Here is a 21,339-nt window from a genome sequence, read left to right on the forward strand (position 1 = left end):
TCACTTAGAGGACCTTAGGAGAAGGCTGCTACATGACAGTAAAATTAGTCCTGAACCCACTGAAATCTTGCAAGACCCCAGGCCAAGAGTGAGCAGTGTAACATTCCACTAGCTGACCAGAAGTCCAATCAGAGTCCTGAGGATAGCTGATTGAGTAGAACTGTGTGGTATCTGGTGGCTTTCTACAGACTCTGGTCTTACAGTTAAGGGAAATAGTATATTCCAGCAACTACAAACTCTTGTGTATTGCTGGCAGGTGTTTTAGTTTGGAAAATGGTTGTTAAGTAGTAAAATGAAGATACATCTACCCTATGAATCCAATTCCCCTCCTAGGTAGAAATGCATGGTCTTAGGCATCAGGAAACATAGGTAAGGATATCTATAGTAGCATTATTTCCAGTAGCTCTAGAAACAACCCAAATGTTCAGCTGTAGAATGGATAAATATCACTTGTGTAGAGTACAGGTGAATGCTTCTCATGATCAAAATGAATCCTATAGCAGGCACGTGCAACAATATAGGTGAATCTGTGTATATTATGTTTTGTGAAAAAAGCCAGACATGAAGGAATTTCTGTTTTATGATTTCATTTATGTGAATTTCAAAAAGTAGACCAAATTGAAATACAATGTTTAGGGATTCATGCTTAGGTGTTGAAACTCTCTGGAGAGCTGTGGGTGCATATAATAAGGAGGGCATACCGGGAGAACTTCCAGGATACTGGCAAGTTCTGTTCATTGATCTAAGTGCTAGTAACTCCAGTGTTTATTTTGTGATAATTCATTAAACTGTATATTTATGGTTTGTCCTTGTATCTGTAAGGGTGTCTGTAAAAAACAGATTTTAAGATAAATCAAGGAGGGTTTATTTGTAAGGATCTCATGACACAAGACTGGAACCTTGTGGGGAAAGGGGAAACTGGCCGGACTGTTGCCTTGTGGTGTCTGCCCCCGCTTAGGCACGAAGAAATCTAGGGCTGGAGAGGTTACTAGAACCTGGAAGGAAGGGAACCTGCCTGGAGACTAGTAGTGACTTCCTGTTGAGGGACAGTGAGCCTGAGGGAACCAGGGGAATAAATCCCCCAGCCTCGGGTTTCTCTCCACTTCGGTCTGCTCTGAGGCTCACATCAGCCGAACACAGCGAAAGCTGGGGCCTTTGGGTGCAGTCTGTACCCTCAGCCTCTTGAACAGAACAGGATGGAGAAGGGGGAAAAAAAGCAAATGGATTTTCCGGCATGCTGCACTTTTTGGTATGTGTATTACATTTTATATTCAAAAAGAGTTTTATTTGTTTGTTTTAAAGCTTGTGCTTTAAGTTGGCAAGGACTGGGTTGAGTGTCTCTGCCTCTTGCAAGCTGTATTTGTAACTTTTTTAGACATCTTGTGAGTCCTCTAATTCCTTGGAGCTTATGTAAAATATATGTTTTAGACACCAGAATACTAGTTTTCTCCGTCTCTCTCCTGCCTGAAATGTCCCCTTTCTTGCTTCGCGGCACATTTAAATTTTTCTTGGGAATTTTCAGACTGGGAGTGTAGTGTGGGAGCTCTGCTTCTTCCACTAGTTAATTTGCTGAGTTATCCTAAAAAAAAAATTCATTTCGCTGATCATCACTCTCCCCAACTGGAAGAAAGGGGAAGTTCGATAAGGCTTTCTGGAAAGACTTCCCACCCTTGGCACCATACAATTCTAAGTAACTCTTCCCGCTACAGTGGGTATTTTATCTTTGTCTCCCTCTGAATTTTTGTAGGCCTGCAGATGAGAAACATGGGCCAGGACTTGGGGATCTGTGTCCTTACATCACTGCATGAAAAAAACCTCAATGTGTCCAGGACTCATTTGGAGAAACCCTTGAATGTGTATGTAGGTGTCTGGGGCCTCGTCTGAAACAGAGCACCCAGAGCGCTGAGGGGTCTGTGTGTTTCTGGCCTCTGCCCTCCATCTGTGTCATGTTGTGGTGGTCTTCAGTGTGTGTTTTTACCTCATTTTCCATTTATCTTTAAGTCAACTTGCTCTTAACAGATTTGATTCTACTCATTCTTTACACAGCCATTTCTAGTAGCTTGTTCGATGGTTGCAGCTAATTTGCCTACCTCCTTTCACCTTTCTCCCGTAACCGTCCCTCTTATATGCGGTAGGCAGCAGGAGTGGCTGTGAGAAAGCACCAGGTGCAGGCTGCCGTCCAGTCACTGTGTCTCCCACCCTCTCCCGGGAGAGCTGTCATTCTTGGTGACTGAGGACCTCGAGGAGACATTATAATCAGCCTGCAGAGGAAGACCCCAAAATCATGCAGGCTTTTTGTTTCCTTGGTGATAAAACTGCACTGATTTCTGGGTTACTCAGAAGAGCTGTTTGCCAGAACTTTCCCTCTTATGCTTATAAATTAATGTGCTCCCTAGTGATGAGTCAGTTGCTATTTTCTTATTGCTTATACTTTTCTTGTGGATATTCTTCTTCTTTTTAATTTTAATTAGGCTCTATACCCAGTATGGGGCTCAAACTCACAACCCCAAGATCAAGAGTCACATGCTCTACCAGCTGAGCTGGCCAGGGGCCCCTTGTATGGATATTCGTGATGAGAAGTGTATGACCTTTGTTCATACAGCCTCTTGCCACCAGCCAGCCACATGGTCTAAAAGAATCTCAACAGACAGGGGAAGGAAGCAGGTAGGTGATACCACCTTCAGAGAGTCGCAGAGAGCTTGCAGAGGTGTGTGTTTGGACCGAGGGATGCAGACCCTTGGGCTGCTTCATCCTGCTTCTAGTATAGGCTTTATTCTCCTAACAGTAATCAGAAGTTCTTAGAACTGGGAGTTAGAGGTGCCTGGGATATCTGTCCTTGATGGTTGTATTGCTGTTCCTCCCTTGACAGCACACTTTTCTTTTGTGTTATTCTGTACATTGTGTGTCTGTCTTGGTAACGACCTGGCACATCCATCTTCAGGGACTTCCGAGTACCTAACAGAATGCTTCACATCAATAACCTTAGTAAATAGGCTATTGATTTGACTGGTGTTTGTGTGTTTTTCTGTAAGAAAGAAGACTGCCATGTCCTCAGAATTGAATACCTCATGTTTCTAGGTAGATATAGGTAGATATGATCACAAAGACCTATCAAGCCAAGGAATGAGACCCAAAAAAAAAAAAAAAATTGGGGTTGTTGGAGTACCAGCTGGGGGTGAAAGGATTAGGGCAGGAGAAACATTGTATTACAGAAGTTCATAGAATTTAGTAACAGTAAGAGAACCTGCACAGTTAATGCAGCCACTGAAAATTGATATTTCAAGGCTGCATTGACATAAAACACTGTGCTTTTACTGCCACCTACAGATAAGTAGGTGGTTTGGGAGCTCTTCATCTTTACCTGATTTGAAGTCTTGTTGAGACTGGAATAAAATTTCTATTTTTATTTTAATTTATTTATTTTCGAAATAAATTTAAAAAGCTCTTAATTGGTAGAAGATAATAAAGATATTTTAATGTTAACTTTTTAAGTATTTCTGTATTGTGTAGTACTCAGTGATAGATATGTCCTCATTCTTCTAATAAACATTTCAGCTATAGACCATGTCTGCCTTCATTGCATGTTATCTTTTTTAGGAAACCATTTTCTTCTGTAGGACTTTGTATCCCTGGGCTAGGGCCTTGAGAAAATTCTATTTTAAATGTTATTTGTGCCTGGTATTCTACTAAGAGTTAAACGTAAAGGTGGCCTTGGAACAAATTTGATACTGCTTTTAAAATGTTTTAATTGTGGGAAAATAACATGAAATTTACTGTCTTAACCATTTTTTAAACAAGATTTTGTTTTTTTTATTAGAGAGACAGAGAGATAGCAAGAGAAAGCGCATGAGCAGGGAGGAGAGGGAGAAGCTGGCTCCCCATTGAGCAGGGAGGCCAACTCGGGGCTTGAACCCAGGACCCCAGGATCGTGACCTGAACCGAAGGTCAGAACATTTAACTGACTGAGCCAGCCAGGTGCCCCCATCTTGACCACTTTTAAGTGTATAGTTCAGTAGTGTTAAGTACATTCACATTGTTGAGCAGCCAATCTCTAGAACTTCTTTCCTCCTTCCAAACTGAAACTCCGTACTCTTAAAAACAACAACTCCCATCCCTCTCTTCAGCCCTTGGCAGTCACCTTTCTACCTTCTAGATACCTCATTTAAGTGGATTCATACAGTATTTGTCCTTTGTTACTGGCTTATTTCACTGAGCATAATGTCCTCAAGGTTCATCCATACTATAGCACATGTCTGAATTGTATGAATAAGCCACATATTGTTTATCCATTCTTCTGTTGATGGACACTTGGATTGCTTCCACCTTTTGGCTCTTAGGACTAATGCTGCTGTGAACATGAGTATATAACTGTCTCTTCGGGACCCTACTTTAAATTCTTTTGGGTGTATTCCCAGAAGTAGAATTGCTGGATTGTGTTGTAATTCTGTTTTTCATTTTTGAGGAACCACCGCACTGTTTTCTGTAATGGTTACGCCATTACACAAGGGTGCAAATTTCTCCATGTCCTTGCCAACACTTGTTACTGGTTTTGCTTTGATAATAGCAATTCTAGTGGGTGTGAGGTGGAATCTCATTGTATTTTTGATTTTTGTCTCCCTGATGTTTAGTGACATTGAACATCTTTTCATGTGCTCATTGGCCATTTATATGTCTTCTCTGGAAAAATGTCTATTTTCAAAAAAAAAAAAAAGAAAAATGTCTATTCATGACATCCTTTGTCCATTTTTTCATCAGGTTGTTTTTTGCTGAGTTGTAGGAATTCTTTATATTTTCTAAATAATCCTTTATCAGATGTATGATTTGCAAAATATTCCCTCTTATTTGCATAGGTTGCCTTTTTACTCTGAGTGTGCCCTGTGATGTACAGAAATTCTTTAGGCTTAGTTTTAGGTCCAGCACTCATTTATCCATAGTCTCATGATAAGGAGAAATTGAAAAGCTTTACATTTTTAAATATTAGGGTAGATTTTCCTAAGTAAAATCCAGATGTTTTTAGAGGGCCTTTCCCAGTAATTTAATCTGAAGAGTACCTCTAGTGCTCAACATCTTCCTTTTATCCAGAAGGGTGTAAAATAGGGTAGGCAGAAACAAGCTCTGTTCTAGAATTGGCTTACTTCAGAGCCTTCCACTTGCAAGTGCTTTTTTCTTATGCCCTGAGAATCATTTGCCTCTATTAGTACAATAATATGAAAATGAAGAATTACATTTACCTTCTTAGAGTGTTTTTGTTCCCTGCTCATTCTGACTGATATTTATCAATGATTGCTTTAAAAATAATAGCATGTCTGCTCATCAAATTTTCAAATTACAAAAGCTGGGAAGGTATTTTAGTAGTGGTAGAACCTAAGTTCTTAGTTTTGTTTTATGTGTATTCTTTTTTTTTTTTTTTTTTTTTTAAGATTTTATTATTAGAGCACAAACGAGGGAGCAGTAGAGGGAGAGGGAGAAGCAGGCTCCGAGTAGGGAGCCTGATGCAGGGCTCGATCCCAGGGTCCCTGGATCATAACCTGAGCTGAAGGCAGATGCTTAACTGACTGAGCCATCCTGCCTTAGTTTTTTTTTCTTTTAAAGATAGATAGATAAATAGATGGATTTATTTATTTGAGAGAGAGAGAGCGAGCATGCTCGCATGAGTAGGGAGAGAGGCAGAGGAAAGGGAGAGAATCTCAAGCACACCCCCCATAGAATATGGGACCCTCTAAGGGGCTCAATCCTACAACCCCGAGATTATGACCTGAACTGAAACCAAGAGTCAGAATCTCAACTGACCAAGCCACCCAAGTACCCTTAGGCTAAACTCTTGTAACAAGCCCCGATTGCAGTGATTTGAGAATACAGATGTCTGTTTCTCTTTGTAACATCCCTGGTAGGAAGTTGAGCTCTGTTCTAGGAAGTCATTAAGGAATTGAGTTGTTAGGACTCAGTCATCATCCACAGTGGATCTCCTTGTTTCCAGCCTGCTTGAAGGAATTCCGAGGCAAGTCCAAGATGAGAGATTGATTTTTCATCAGATGCTTTGGAAGTCATAAATGTCACTTCTGCTCACACACTTTTGTCAAGAATTTGATTCTGTGGTCTCATATAATCATAGCAGAGGCCGGGAAACAATCAAACCCCTAGAGATAAAGGAGAGACAGTTCTGGGGGGACTGCTAGTAGTGTCTTCAAAGAGCAATAGCTATGACACTAGCTGGTTTAGCAAGTGGGAGCCATGGGCTCACAATCAACATATAAAACGCTGAAGAGGGCGCTTGTGGGGCTCAGTCGGTTGCCTTTGGCTCAGGTCGTGATCCCGGGGTCCTGGGTTAGAGCCCTGCATTGGCAGCTCCCTACTCAGCGGGTAGTCTGCTTCTCCCTCTCCCTCTGCCATGCCCCCTGCTCGCTAGTGCTTGCTATCTCTCATGTGTGCGCATGCGCGCTCTCTCTAATAAATAAATCTTTTTAAAAAAAACACTGAAGAAAGAACAGGTTTTTCTCTTTAGTCTACAAAAATCAACTTTGGCAATGAATGGCATAATTGTTGCTTTGGCAGAAATGTTTGGAAAAGCCACAGGAAGCCCATGAAATGCCATCATGATGTGGCTACAGTTAACAATAATATGCTCATAGTATTACAGGGCAACAGGTATGGCTCTGGTGCTCCTGGTTGGTGTCAGGAAGGGGTGAGGTTGCACACTTGCCAAGTGAGAAATGGCTGAGAGAGTGGGCAGTGTCTATCCCGGAGAGGTGAAGATAGGGCAGGAGAACAGTCTTCACTTATTGAATGGGCTGCTTTATGAATGTGGAGTTAAAAATTGGGGATGCAGCATGGCCAAGGATGAATTAAGGTGTTATGGGAGGATGCTATAGGAAGTTACTGGACTTGGTAAGGAATAACACTAACACTCACGGTCTCAAGGCAAAGTGATTCCCTTGGGAGATGCTGAGTTTCAGACACAGAAGATACTCAAGTAGCGGCTGGGAAAGCGCTGGGTAGAGATGTTGTCTAGGAAATCCACACACTGAGCAGGTAGCAGGAATGGAGCCCCTGTGGAAGCTCTTCAACCCCTGAGCATCTCTGATTCTGTGTTCTTTTATACTGTGGAGTTCATTATACACACACACACACACACACACACACACAATGGAATATTCATTTAAAAAGAGAGTAATCTTACCATTTGTGACAACATGGATGGACATTTGAGGGTGTTAGGCTAAGTGAGATAAGTCAGAAAAAGACAGATACTGATGACCTCAATAATGTAAAATTTTATTATTTTTAAGATTTTATTTATTTTTTTGAGAGAGAGACAGAGTACTGGGGGTGGGAGGACGGTGCAGAGGGAGAGGGAGAAGCAGACTCTCTGCTGAGCAGGGAGCCTGGCAGAACTTGATTCCAGGACCCTGATTTCTTGACCTGAGCCAAAGGCAGACGCTTAACTGACTGACCCACCCAAGTGCCCTAGTAATGTGAAATTTTAAACCAAAATGAACAAAATTGAAGTTATAGAGAGAATAGATTGGTGGTTGCCTGAACCAGGGATTGAGGGGGGTGGGAGAGATAGGTGAAGGGGGTCAAAAGGTACGAACTTTCAGTTATAAGATACAAACAACTCTTGTTGATGTAATGTGTTTACTGTAATGACAAGTTAATATTATATTGCAGTACTCACTTTGGCAGCACATATATAAAAATCAGAATGATACAGAAAAGATTGGCGTGACCGCTATGCAAGAATAACACATAAATTCATAAAGCATTAAAAAAAATTACTCTATCAGTTGAGCATTTGACTCTTGGTTTCAGCTCAGGTCATGATCTCAGGGTTGTGAGATTGACCCCCATGTCACGCTCCACACTTAGTGGGGAGTCTACTTAAGATTTTCTCCCTCTCCTTCTGTCCCTCTTTCTGCTGTCTCTTTCTAAAAATAAATAAATCTTTAAAAAGAGAAAATTTTGTAGCTATATATGTGACAGATCTTAATAGACTTATTACCACATTGTGGTAAGTGATCATTTTGTAATACACATGAATATTGAATTATGTTGTGCACTGAAACTAATGTAACTTTTATATCAATTCTACCTCAATAAAAATAAAATAACAAGGACAATGATTCAGTGCAATATAGAGTTCTTACACCATTGAAGTAAACTGTACAAATGTAAAATGTACTTATGTGTACAATAAACTATTGTAAAATGAACTGTTATTTTTCTATATAATCTAAATGATTGATTTTGGTTTCTTATGAGCAAGGAGTCTTTAAAAATTTTTAAAGAATATAGTTCCAGGGATGCCTGGGTGGCTTGGCGGTTGAGCGTGTCTGCCTCTGGCTCAGGGCCTGATCCCAGGATCTGGGATTGAGTCCCGTATCAGGCTCCCTCCGGGGAGCCTGCTTCTCCCTCTGCCTATGTCTCTGCTCTCTCTCTCTGTCTCCCATGAAGAAATAAATAAAATCTTTAAAAATATATATATAGTTCCAGAAAATAAAGTACCTAAGGAGGAATAAAATGAAAGTAATCTTGACATTATTAAAATAAGAGTAAAATGACAAGACCTAGATAAGGAGTTGGTAGGATGACTTCTTTGAAACATTTGTAAAATAAAATAATTTATGTTTTATATATATTACTAACAGTTGTTATAGAACTCTGATAGGGACTATTTAAGCTTCTGTGTTTAAGCTATTTTTCTGAAAGAGTAGGTTGGAAGTTTAATAGGCTTTGCCTGCAGTCACTCTGTGAACCACTAGATGGCAGCGTGAGGCAGGACTTGATAATAGAAGCTGTAAGCCTGTTCTGAAAGTTACTAAATGTATCCCAAATGGTGAAATAGTTTTGTAATCAAATAAATGAGAGAGACGTGTTGCAATTGTACAAACAGCCTGAACAGCTTGGATACCATGTGAATATTTTTTAGAGCATGTGTATGCTACAGAATTTAAAACCAGTATTGTGTATGTGTGCTTCTCTTTTCCTAAACTACGTGACCCAAGTATTTCAAACACCATAGGTATAGTAATTGTGAAACTCCTAAAGATACAAATCTAATAATTTTAGGTTCTGATTATGAGTGGGCTCAATACAGTTCAGTTCCAAATTTATAACTAAGCAAGGTGAGGTAACGTCTTGCTTGACCCCAGTGGTAACCTTAAGGAAAAAAAGTACTGTGTCACCTGAAAATTCTTGGGTAACCAAAGAGAATTATAAGCAGCAATTTTTGTTGGAGGGATACAGTAATATTGTTTAGTGATTTGTGTCTCTGAGGTCTTGCATGAGGCACAGGCTGTATTTTTACCAGAATGCATGTGCATGTACCTGTTCGTAAGAAAACGATTGGAATTTAGTAGAGGTGGATATTATAATATCATAATATATCTTAGCTGATTCTGGGGCAGAGATGGAGTCATAGATTTTAATACCTATTTCTAGCATTTCTATATAAAAAACCACATATAAGTATAGGTATCAACAATAAGAATATTCTCAAGACCCATAAACCGGGTAAGTAGGAGACAAGAAGTTTTACTTAGACACATAGTCATATAGAAATTGGTGGTGTTGCTGTGGACAAACACATGAGTTCGTTCTAAGGAAGGATAAAAATAAGGAACAGGAAGCTGAACCGTGAAAGGTGATTTTTATTATACTCTCTGTGTACTTTTAATAACTTAATAATATTTTGTAGTAAATTATTATTTTTGTAAAGTCAGTTTTCATCTTTTTTTTTAATTTTTTATTTTGGAAATGAAGAATTTCCAGTGAGGAAAGGAATACCTTGATGCTCCCCTGTATAAAGTAACTACTTAGTAAATGTTTGAGTGTGTAGTGTGTCCATGCAGATATGAATGAGAGAATTCTCCCACATATTTTACGAGAATGATCATCTCTCTCTAACTTCCCCATTTCTGCATTTCACAAGTGTTTACTGAGCACCAGGTTTATGGTAGATGCTGTTCTGGACTCTAAGGATCCTAAACTGATCAAAACAGAATATTCTCCTTGAATTTACATTTTAATTGGTAGTGGAAGGCAGTAAACAAGATATGTAGTATGTCAGATGATGATATATGCTGTGTAGAAATAAATAAACCAACTAACCAGCCAGACAGGACACGAAATACCAGGGTGTGAGTGGGGTTACAGTTTTAAACAGCATGGTCAGGAATGCCTTCAGTGAGCAGGTGACATTTGAACAGAGCCCTGGAGGAGTCAAGGAGTGAGCCATGTGGCAGGCTGGAGGAGGTATATTTCAGGCATATGGAGCTGCCAGCATAGAGGCAGGCCTTCAGGTGCAGGTCTGCCTGAGGCACCTGTGTAGGTGTAGCAGAGTGGAGGGAGCGGGGAGGTGGTTAGTAGGAGATGAAGTCAGGGTAAGAGGTAAGAGAAGGTCACAGGGCCTTAAGGCGATTGCACAGACTTTGGGGTTTATGCAGAGGGCAGTAGGGATCCATTTATGAATCTTGAGATGGAGGCACCCTAGTATATACTTTCTTTTCCAGTATTGTTCTTGTTCTCTTAAGAAAGTATGTAACCATTTAACACATTTACACATTGTTCTGTTACTTCTTGTTCTCCAGTGGTCAAATTCTCCCTCAGGGCAGCCTGCTGCCTGCTATGGTTTGTGATTTTTTTTTTTTTTTTTTTTTTAGGATTTTATTTATTTATTCACGAGGGACACAGAGAGAGGGAGACAGAGACAGAGGGAGAAGCAGGCTCCATGTATGGAACCTGATGCGGGACTCGGCCCCATGTCCCCAGGATCACGCCCTGGGCCAAAGGCAGGCACCAAACCACCAAGCCACCCAGGGATCCTGGTTTGTGATTTTTGATTGTGAACTCATTTCCAATGGATTTTGTTTGCTGTTGGAGCACCTATGTGCCATCTCATGAAAGGATTCCTACAGAGGGACTTTATTTTTACTACTGATGAGTTCCCAGGGATTTTTGTTGTCCCAGACTGACTTTTATATTATTTTCTTACCTTAGAGTTTCCATACCATTCTATACCATTCAATCTAGACCATAAATTTAGGTATGATATAGGCCATGGATTTTTACTATTTGTTGGAGCAGTTTATTCTTTTCTATTTCAAGGCCCTGATGAGAGCTGAATGTCTTCACTGCTTCAGCGGGCGGAGTGGAGTATTTTTAGCCTTCTCTGTAAAATACACAGGTCTTTGAGCATCTGGGCACAGTCCCAGGTGCTACTCCTTAATTAAGCAGCTTGAGGCCATGTCTTCTTCTTTTTTTTTTTTTTTAATTTTTTAAAAATTTATTTATGATAGTCACACAGAGAGAGAGAGAGAGAGAGGCAGAGACACAGGCAGAGGGAGAAGCAGGCTCCAGAGGCCATGTCTTCTATCTCTGAGTAGGCCTAAAAATCTAGCCCTGACCTGAGGGGCTTGTATTTAAGTTTCTTGAGGTTACTGAAGCAGCATATGCTTTGATTTTTGTCTTTGTTCTGGTATTTGGCTTTATTACAGAAATTTTTAAACAGATACAGAAGTGGAAAGAATACTGTAATGAACCCAAGTTTCAACTTCACCACCTTCAGCAGTGACCAACTCCCGGCCATCTTGTTTTATCTGTATCCTCACTTAACACTTATGTTATTCTAACAGTCCTGTGATAGACTGTCTTTAGTATATAAAGCCAGGAGCAAAAATGAAGGGTCAGAGGGTATGTGTGTGTGTGTGTGTGTGTGTGTGTGTGTGTGTGTGTGTATGCTTACATATGCCTGCTTGTTTGGGCCTTATTCTGTGCCATTGGTCTATTTATCTGTTCATGTGCCCCATACTCCAATGTCTTTAAATGATTTTACTTTTTAGAGCATGTTAATATCTAGTAGAACAAGTCACTTTTTTGTTCATCTTTTAAAAAAATAACCTTGGGATGCCTGGGTGACTCAGCAGTTGAGTGTCTGCCCTTGGCTCAGGGCGTGATCCCAGAGTCCTGAGTCCCACATCAGGCTTCCTGCATGGAGCCTGCTTCTACCTCTGCTTATGTCTCTGCCTCTCTCTCCATCTCTTGTGAATAAATATATAAATAAAATCTTAAAAAAAAATAAAAGTAAAAAAATAACCTAACTCTCCATGTACTTTTATTCTTCCATACAAATTTTAGAGTAAGTTAATCAGTTATTTTAGCTGGAGTTTGAGATGACATTTAGTTTATAGATTGATTTGGGAGAGAACTGATACCTTTGGTAAGTTTTCTTATCCAAGCTTATAAAATATCTGTTTATTTATAAGATCTATGTTTATAAGACTTAAGCATTTTTTGTGCAGATTTTTTTGTATTCTTAGATACTGTGTAGTTTTTATTAAAGTAAATGCTATTTTATTATGTTTCCTAACTACTTGTTTTATTGCTGGAGTAGAGAAACATTATTGATTTTCGTAAGTTATCTTGCATTTAATAGCCATATTGAACTCTCCTGTTACTGATTGTGTTCATTTTTCTATGTGGCATGATAGTGTATGTTTTACTTTTTAAGAAACTACCAAACTGTTTTCCAAAGTGTCAATAACATTTTGCACTCTCATCAGCAATGTGTGAGAAACCCCATTACTCTGCATCACAGGTAATTTAGCAGTACCAATTTAAAAAAAATAGCCAACCCAAAGGATGTACAGTGGTATCTACTGCTTACTATTACTTTATTTTGTATTTTCCTAATGACTAATGATGTGTTGAGCATTTCTTCATATGCTTCTTTGCTATTGGTATATCTTTCAAATCTCTTCCTCCTTCCTGTTAAAACAATTTTTTTTTCTTATTGTGAAAGTTTTTAACATTTTGGACACCAGTTCTTTATCAAATGTGTATTCTGCAGGGCACATGGGTGGCTCAGTTGGTTAAGCATCTGCCTTCAACTCAGGTCATGATCCCTGGGTCTTGGGATCAAGTCCCTCATCGGGCTCCCTGTTCAGCGGGGAACCTGCTTCTCCCTCTCTTCCATGCTCATGCTCTCTCTCATGGTCTCCGTCTCTCAAATAAATAAGATCTTTAAAAAAAAAAATGTATCCTGCAAATATTTCCTCCCAGTCTGGCTTGTCTTTTGACTTTCTGAATCATGATCTTTGAAGACCATAGGTATAAATTTTGATGAAATCTGATCTGTCAGGTTTTTTTTTTTTTTAATAGCTCATGTTTATTGTATTCAGTCTAAGAAAATCTTTAATTCATGGTTGCAGAGATTTTGTACTTTTGTGTTTTTTCACTTCGGTATGTGACCCATTTTGAGTAAATTTTTATATATGTATGAATTATGAGTTGAAGGTCATTTGTTTAAATATGAATGTCTAATTGTTCTAGCTTCTGTTATTGAAGAAAGTATCTTTTTGAATAGAATTATCTTGGAATCTTTGTTAAAAATTACCTGCCCAAGTACATATGGGTCTATTTCTGGACTCTGTATTCAGTGTCACTGATATATATTTCTCCTTTTCTCAGTAGTACTGTGTCTTGATTATTACAGCTTTCTAAATCTTAAAGTCAGATATTATGAACCTTCAAACTTTTTTTTTTTTTTTTCCCCAAAATTGCTTTGGCTATTCCAGTTCATTTGCTTTCTGTTACGAATTTTGGAATTTTGCTGGGATAACACTGACTTTAAACATCAATTTGAGGGGCAGCCCTGGTGGCTCAGCAGTTTAGTACTGCCTTCATTCAGCCCAGGGTGTGATCCTGGAGACCCGGGATCGAGTCCTACGTTGGGCTCCCTGCATGGAGCCTGCTTCTCCCTCTTCCTGTGTCTCTGCCTCTCTTTCTCTCTGCATCTCTCGTGAATAAAGGGAGGATAAATAAAATCTTAAAACAAAAACAAAAACCCACATCAATTTGAGGAAAATTGGTATTTAAATAATACTGAGTCTTTTAATCCATGCACATGTTATACTTCCATATATTTAGTTCTGTTTTTTTTTTTTTTAAGATTTTATTTATTCATGAGAGACACACAGAGAGAGGCAGAGACATAGGCAGAGGGAGAAGCAGGCTCCCCCAACAAGGAGCCCGTTTCGGAACTCAATCCTCAGGCCCTGGGATCACTCCATGAGCTGAAGGCAGATACTCAACCACTGAGGCATGCAATGATCCCTATTTAGTTCTGTTTTTTAAAAAAAATTCTCTCTCTAGGAATTGTAGTTTTCAGTATAAAAATTTTGTTATATCCATATCTGAGTATTTCATGGTAAAAGGTACTTGCATTTTGAAAAAATTTTAGTGATTTGCTAGTATATAGAAATACAATTGATTTTTTTTTTCCAGTGGAGTTTATTCCAGGAATACTGATATAGTTTAGTATAAAGAGATCTATCAGCATGTATCATGTATTTCTTTACATGAAATAGGTCAGTAGGTCAAAGGCATCACAAGTGGTCATTTGACAATTCAGATATAGTCAAGTCATGTCCATGCTTGAAACCATAGCTTTTTCTTGCTTTTTTTAAAAAAGATTTTGTTTATTTATTTTGAGAGAGAGAGAGCAAGAGAGAAAGCATGATCAAGGAGGAGGGCAGAAGGAGAGGGACAGACAAGCTCCCCACTGAACAGGGAGCCTGACTTGGGGCTTTATCCCAGGACCCTGATCTCGGATTGTGACCTGAGCCAAAGGCAAGCATTTAACCAACTGAGCCACCCAGGCACCCTGCTTTCTTTTGCTTTTTAATTTTATTTTTTGGGGGATCCCTGGGTGGCGCAGCGGTTTGGCGCCTGCCTTTGGCCCAGGGCGCGATCCTGGAGACCCGGGATCGAATCCCACGTCGGGCTTCCGGTGCATGGAGCCTGCTTCTCCCTCTGCCTGTGTCTCTGCCTCTCTCTCTCTCTCACTGTGTGCCTATCATAAATAAATAAAAAATTAAAAAAAAATTTTATTTTTTGAAATTATGGTAAAAAAAAAATCCCACATAATATAAATTTATCTAGTCTTAGCTATTTTTATGGGTGGTAATGTTAAATATATTCACATTGTTGTGCAGCAGCTCTCCAGAACTTTTTCATCTTGTAGAACTGATACTGTACTTATTAAACAGTAACTCTGAGAGGCCCCTGACTGCCTCAGTCAGTAGAGCATGTTAGGTTCTCAGGGTTGTGAGTTCAAGCCCCACATTGGGCATAGAGCCTACTTAAAAACAAAAAACAAAAAAACCGCAACAGTAACTTCCCATTTCCCATTCTTCCTAGCCCTTTGTACCCACTAGTCTACTTTCTCACAGAGCTGCTCTAGTAGCCTTTTGTTGTTGTTATCGATCCTTTTAGATTTTCTACATAGATATTCATGTTGTCTGAGAATAGAGATATTTTTGTGCCTCTCCAATCAATTTGCCTTTTATTCATTTTCTTGCTTATTGCACTGTCAAGGACACACAGTGCGTTGTTGCATAGATGGAGAGAGTTGATGGACCTTGTCTTGTTCCAGATCTTTGGGGGAAAAGCATTCAGTCTTCATCATTAAGTATGTTAGTAGAGATATTTATTATTAGATTCCCTTTATGGGGTTGAGGAAGTCTATTTTATTTATTTATTCATTCATTCGTTCATTTATTTATTTATATTTTTAAAAGATTTTATTTATTTATTCATGAGAGAGAGGAGGGGCACAGACACAGGCAGAGGGAGAAGCAGGCTCCATGCAGGGAGCCTGACATGGGAATCGATCCCGGGTCTCCAGGATAACACCCTGGGCTGAAGGCGGCGCTAAACTGCTGAGCCACCAGGGCTGCCCTGAGGAAGTCTATTTTAATTTATAGTTTGCTTAGAGTTTTTATCATGAACAAACTGAGTTTTGTCCTTTTTTTTTTTTTTTTTTTTTTGGCATCTACTGGTATGGTCTACTTAGACTGTTTATATTGTGTGTTACATTGATGTTTGGATGTCATGCATTTCTATGATAAACTCCACTTGATGTATTCTCCCTTTTAGATATTTTGATTTGATATTTTGTTGAGAACTTTTATGTCTATATTTTTGTATGATATTGGTCCATAATATTATGGTTTTCTTATAATATTTTTGTGTGCTTTTGGTATTAAGGTAATGTTGGTAAAATTGACAAATTTTACCAAAACTAGTTGATAAAATTAGCTGGGACGCATTACCTTCTCTTCTATTTTCTTATAGTGTTTCTGAAGAATTAGTATCATTTCTTCCTTAAACATTTGACAGTTTTGGCCAGCAAAGCCATATGGCCTAGAATTTTCTTTTTTGGTAGGTGTTTTTATTTTTTCTCCATGTCTTCAGTTTCTTTTACATATTAACAACTGTAAAAAATTATTCGGATGTTTATACACACGTGAATGTTTATACACACGTTGGTGTTTACTTATAATTACAAAATTTGGAAGCATCCAAGGTGTCGTTCCATAGGTGAATGGATAAACAAACTTGGCATATCCAGACAATGGATTATTATTCAGTGCTAAAAAGGAATGAGATTATAGGGGCACCTGGATAGCTCAGTTGGTTAAGTATCCTGATTCTTGATCTCGTCCCAGCTCAGGTCTATCTCAGAGTTGTGAGTTGGGCTCCATGCGAGTGTGGGGCCTACTTAAAAAAATATAGTAATTAAAAAATGAGATTATCAAGCCATGAAAAGACCTGGAACCTTAAAGGCACACCAATTTGAAAAAAAGGCAATTAAGGGCAATTTGAAAAGGCTACCTGATGTGTGATTTCCAACTATATAACATTCTGAAAAATGGAAACCGTGAAAAGATCAGTGGTTGCCAGGAGCTAAGGGGAAGGATGGGATGAATGGGCAGAGCACAGAGGATTTTAGATCAATGAAACTATTCTGTATGGTACTGTAGTGGTAGGTATCTGACACCATAGAATGTCCAACAAGAGTGACTCATACTATAAACTATGGACTGAATGATAATATGTCAGTGTTAGTCCATCAGTTGTAACAAGTACATGACTCTGGTGGAGGATGTTGATAATGGAGGAGATTGCGTGTGTGGGTGACATATCCATAACCTTTCCATTTTACTATGAACCTAAATTGCTCTAGGAAGAATAAAGTTTTTAATTGAAAAAGTCTAAATGATTTTTTTCTATTCTTTGTGTTCAATATCATTGATTTCTCCCCCCTGCCATTGTTATTTCCTTCCTTCTGATTACTTTGTCATTAATTTGATAGTCTTTATTTACTTTCTTAGGGCAGAAGCCTAGACCAGCGACTTGAAACCTTTCTTTTCTAATATAAATGTTCAGTGCTATACACTTTCTATAAGCACTGCTTTAGCTGCATCCCACAGGTTCTTTGACGTGTTTATTTTCGTTCAATTAAAAATATTTTCTGGCATCCTTTGTGATTTCCTCTTTGATTCATGAGTTATTCAAAAGTGTATTGTTGGGCAGCCCCGGTGGTGCAGCGGTTTAGTGCCGCCTGCAGCCCGGGATGTGATCCTGGAGACCCGGGATCAAGTCCCATGTCAGGCTTCCTGCATGGAGCCTGCTTCTCCCTCTGCCTGTGTCTCTGCCTCTCTCTCTCTCTCTCTCTCTGAATAAATAAATAAATCTTTTTAAATAATCTTAAAAAAAAAAGTGTATTGTTTTATTTCCAGGATTTCCCAAATATATTTGTTACTGGTTGCTAATTCTGAATATTCGGAAAACCTGTTTTGTATGATTCCAGTTCATTTCAGTTTGTTAAAGTTTGTTTTTTGGCCTATCTTGCTAACTATTCCATATGCACTTAAAAAAAGTATATATTCTGATGTCATTGGGTGGTGTGCTCTAGGAATGTCAATGGGTCAAGTGGTTGATACGGTTTTTATGTCTTCAGCATCCCTGCTGGTTTTCTGTCCACTTGTTCTGTTACTTACAGAGTGAGGAATGTTGAATACTTGAACTCTAATTGTGGATTTGTCTATTTCTCCTTTTTGATTGCCCTTCATTTCAGCTTTCTGTAGTTTCCTCCTCAATTCTTTTTTTTTTTTTTTTTTTTATTTATTCATGAGAGACACAAGAGAGAGGCAGACACATAGGCAGAGAGAGAAGCAGGCTCCATATGGGGAGCCCGATGTGGGACTCAATCCTAGGACTTCAGGGATCATACCCTAGGCTGAAGGCAGATGCTCAACTGCTGAGCCACCCAAGCATCCTCCTCCTCAATTCTTTTTTTTTTTTTCTTTTTTAAGATTTTATTTATTTATTCATGCAAGACACAGGCAGAGGGAGAAACAGGCTCCATGCAGGGAGCCTGACGTGGGAGCCTGATTGTGGACTCCATCCCAGGTCTCTAGGATCACGTCCTGGGCTGAAGGTGGCGCTAAACCCCTGAGCCACCCTGGCTGCCCTCCTCAATTCTTAATGAAGCACTTCCTCCACAAGTATTCCCAAAGTTTGTCTTTGTGCATGGCAAAGCCATGCGTTCTTGTATAAATGAAGATTTTTTTCTTGTATACAAGATTTTTTTCATTTGCTGTCACTTTTAAATAATGATTTGTATGGATGAGAATTTTAGGTTGAAGTTCGTTTTCTTTATTATTTTCATAGTATTCCTCCATGATCTTATTGAATCTCGTGTCTTGAGAAATCTGAGGTTGATCTTGTTCTTTGTCATTTGTTTAGCCCTTGGAAGTTACTGAATTTACCCTTTACTTTCTTAAATATCACTTAATTAGTAATGTCTGTACATATAGATTATCTTTAAATTGTATGGCTAACCCTTAATTGAAATATTTTTGTGTTCTTCAAATATATTCTCTCCATCCCTACCCCTTCTCCTCAGCCTTCTGTGCTGACTTCTGGGAGAGTTCCTTAGTTGTTGGTTTTGGTTTCTTTCTTTTCAGCTTGGTAATTCATTCCACAACTGTATCCAACCCATCTGTTATGTTTTTCATACTTAATGTTTCCATATACTCTGATTTCATATTTTTAATATCTTCTCTTTTTCTAGTATAGTTATTAATACAGATGATAATTTGGAGTTCTTCCAAAAATTCTGTTTCATTAATAATGCCATGCAATTTGTTATTTCTCTTTTGTTGTGATTGTATTCTAAGAATGTCTAGCTGTTTGGGCCTCAAAACTCATGTTCCTTTGAGGCATATTAAACTATTTTGGTGATGTTAGATCAGATGTGGGGGGAATGAGCCCCCCAGGTTTGAGAACCCACAGTCACCACAGCATCATTTGTTTCCCACTCTTGTTTGCTGATGTTCCATTGGGCATGTAGGCTACTTGGGTATTCATCTTCAAACTCTTAGAAATAAACAATATTGAGAAGCAGCATTTTTCTTTATATGGTGATTTGTCTGGGGTGGGGGGAAGCAGGATATGAGGAAGAAGTAGATGAGGGAATGCTGTGCCAGTACCAGCCTTGTAGTGTGGTTGACAAATGTATTGGAGATCTAACTAATAATACTTGGTGACAGTCTGTGATGAGGTGCTTTGGACTCAATCTGGCTTTCACCTCTTTTGGTTGTGCACTTGGTGGGCCCCATCAGTCAGGGAACTCATGCGTTTCCATTGAATTTTTCATGAGTTATTTTGATCATCTCCTCTTCCATTTTCTTGGTTCTCTCTTTCCAAAGATCCTGTTATCTGGTTAAACAGGTCTATTTTTAATCTTTTTTTTTCTTCTCTTCCTTTTTTGTATTTTTGCGCTCCTTGCTGAGAAACTACTTGAGTCCTATCTTCTAACTTTTTTTTTTTAGATTTTATTTATTTATTCATGAGACACACAGAGAGAGGCAGAGAGACATAGGCATGGAGAGAAGCAGGCTCTCCGCAGGGAGCCCAATGCAGGACTACATCTCCAGACTGGGATCAAGCCCTGAGCTGAAAGCAGACCCTCAACCACTGAGCCACCCAGGCATCCCTCTTCTAACTTTTCTAATTAATATTTTAAAATAAACTTTTGTTGTTTTTTTTTTTAAAGACAGAGAGAGAGAGAGAGAGAGGCAGAGACACAGTAAAATAAACTTATATTGAAGGACAGCATGCACATGTCCTATGTTCAGAGCCTATTGAATTTTTACAAAGTGACATTCTTTTAAATTTAAACACCATCCAGATAAAGAAGTAGAGCATCACTTGCACTTTTGCTGCCTCCCAATCACTACTTCCTTCCCAAAGTCTGTACTGACTTTTAATACCTTCCTCCCCCAAAGTCTGTACTTACTTTTAATTTTGTCTGCTTTTGAATTTGGTATAAATGGAAATATAGACTCAATGTCTAGTGTCTTTCTCTTGGTATCATGTTCAGTTTCATCCATGTACCTCTTAGTAGTTCACACTGTATCATTTACCATGTAGTGTTCTGGCATGTGAATTGCTACTGTTTATCCATTTTACTGTTGATGGACTTTGGGGTTTATATTTCCTTGATGACTAATCAGTTGAAGTACTTTTTCATCTTTTGAGTAGCTTTTAAATACTTTTGCTCTCCTAGTTTTAATTTCCAGTGGTTCCTTTTTATTTTCAGAATACTCATTTCTGCTAGCATCCTGAATTTTTTTTCCATGGACGTAGTATTTTTTCTTACATCTCTTATGATATTATGGATAATCCCTGCCCCACTGCCAGGGTTTTTCATTTCCCTGCACAATTTCTGTTTCTTCTGAGTTCCTTCTTTTCCTCTTTGTTGTCTGCTTTTGATGTTAGGGGTTTTCCTTAAATATCTCTGAGCCTTTGGCTATCTGTTTATATTTAGGAGCAAGCTTCTAAAAAAGGCTGATTGAAGAAATGGAATTGTGTGCAAGGTGCTGAAAGACCATGAACTTCATTGTAGGGCCTCCTGGTTGGGATGTCACTATGAACTCTCAGTATCAGAATCTATGCATTTATGTCTTTTTTCCTCTCATGAATTGTCAGATTGCCCAGAGCATACTCTCTTGTCTGCTACTTATAGGGTGTAAGTCTAGGAGTCTTAACATTTAATATATAAACTTTGATTTTTATTTTTATTTTTTTTATTTTTATTTTTTTTTTAAAGATTTTATTTATTTATTCATAGACACACACACACACACACACACAGAGAGAGAGAGAGAGAGAGAGAGAGAGAGAGGCAGAGACACCGGCAGAGGGAGAAGCAGGCTCCATGCAGGGAGCCCAACGTGGGACTTGATCCTGGGTCTCCAGGATCACACCTCAGGCTGCAGGCGGCGCTAAACCGCTGCGCCACGGGGGCTGCCCCTGATTTTTAATATTATATTTGCACTCTCATATATGTTTGCATGGGAGCCCCCCAGTTGCAAAGACATTCCTTGTTAACCATTTCTAGATAATATACCCCAGTCAATCACTGGGATGGGAAGGAGCAGTCAGCAGGTGGGCAGACTATTGGGAGAAGATAAGTGATCAGGCTGTGTCTGA

General features: G+C 39.0%; 1 protein-coding gene and 1 non-coding gene across 3 annotated transcripts in view; both read left to right on the forward strand.

Moving 5' to 3' along the window:
* UBAC2 (UBA domain containing 2) overlaps positions 1-21,339 on the forward strand; it is a 179,691-nt gene that overhangs the window by 49,298 nt on the left and 109,054 nt on the right. The window lies entirely within an intron of this gene.
* LOC119865291 lies at positions 7,668-7,774 on the forward strand. The gene has a single exon (XR_005376666.1). It is a non-coding gene; the product is annotated as a U6 spliceosomal RNA (small nuclear RNA).

This window comes from Canis lupus, chromosome 22 (assembly GCF_011100685.1).
Source record: "Canis lupus familiaris isolate Mischka breed German Shepherd chromosome 22, alternate assembly UU_Cfam_GSD_1.0, whole genome shotgun sequence".
NCBI lineage: Eukaryota > Metazoa > Chordata > Mammalia > Carnivora > Canidae > Canis > Canis lupus.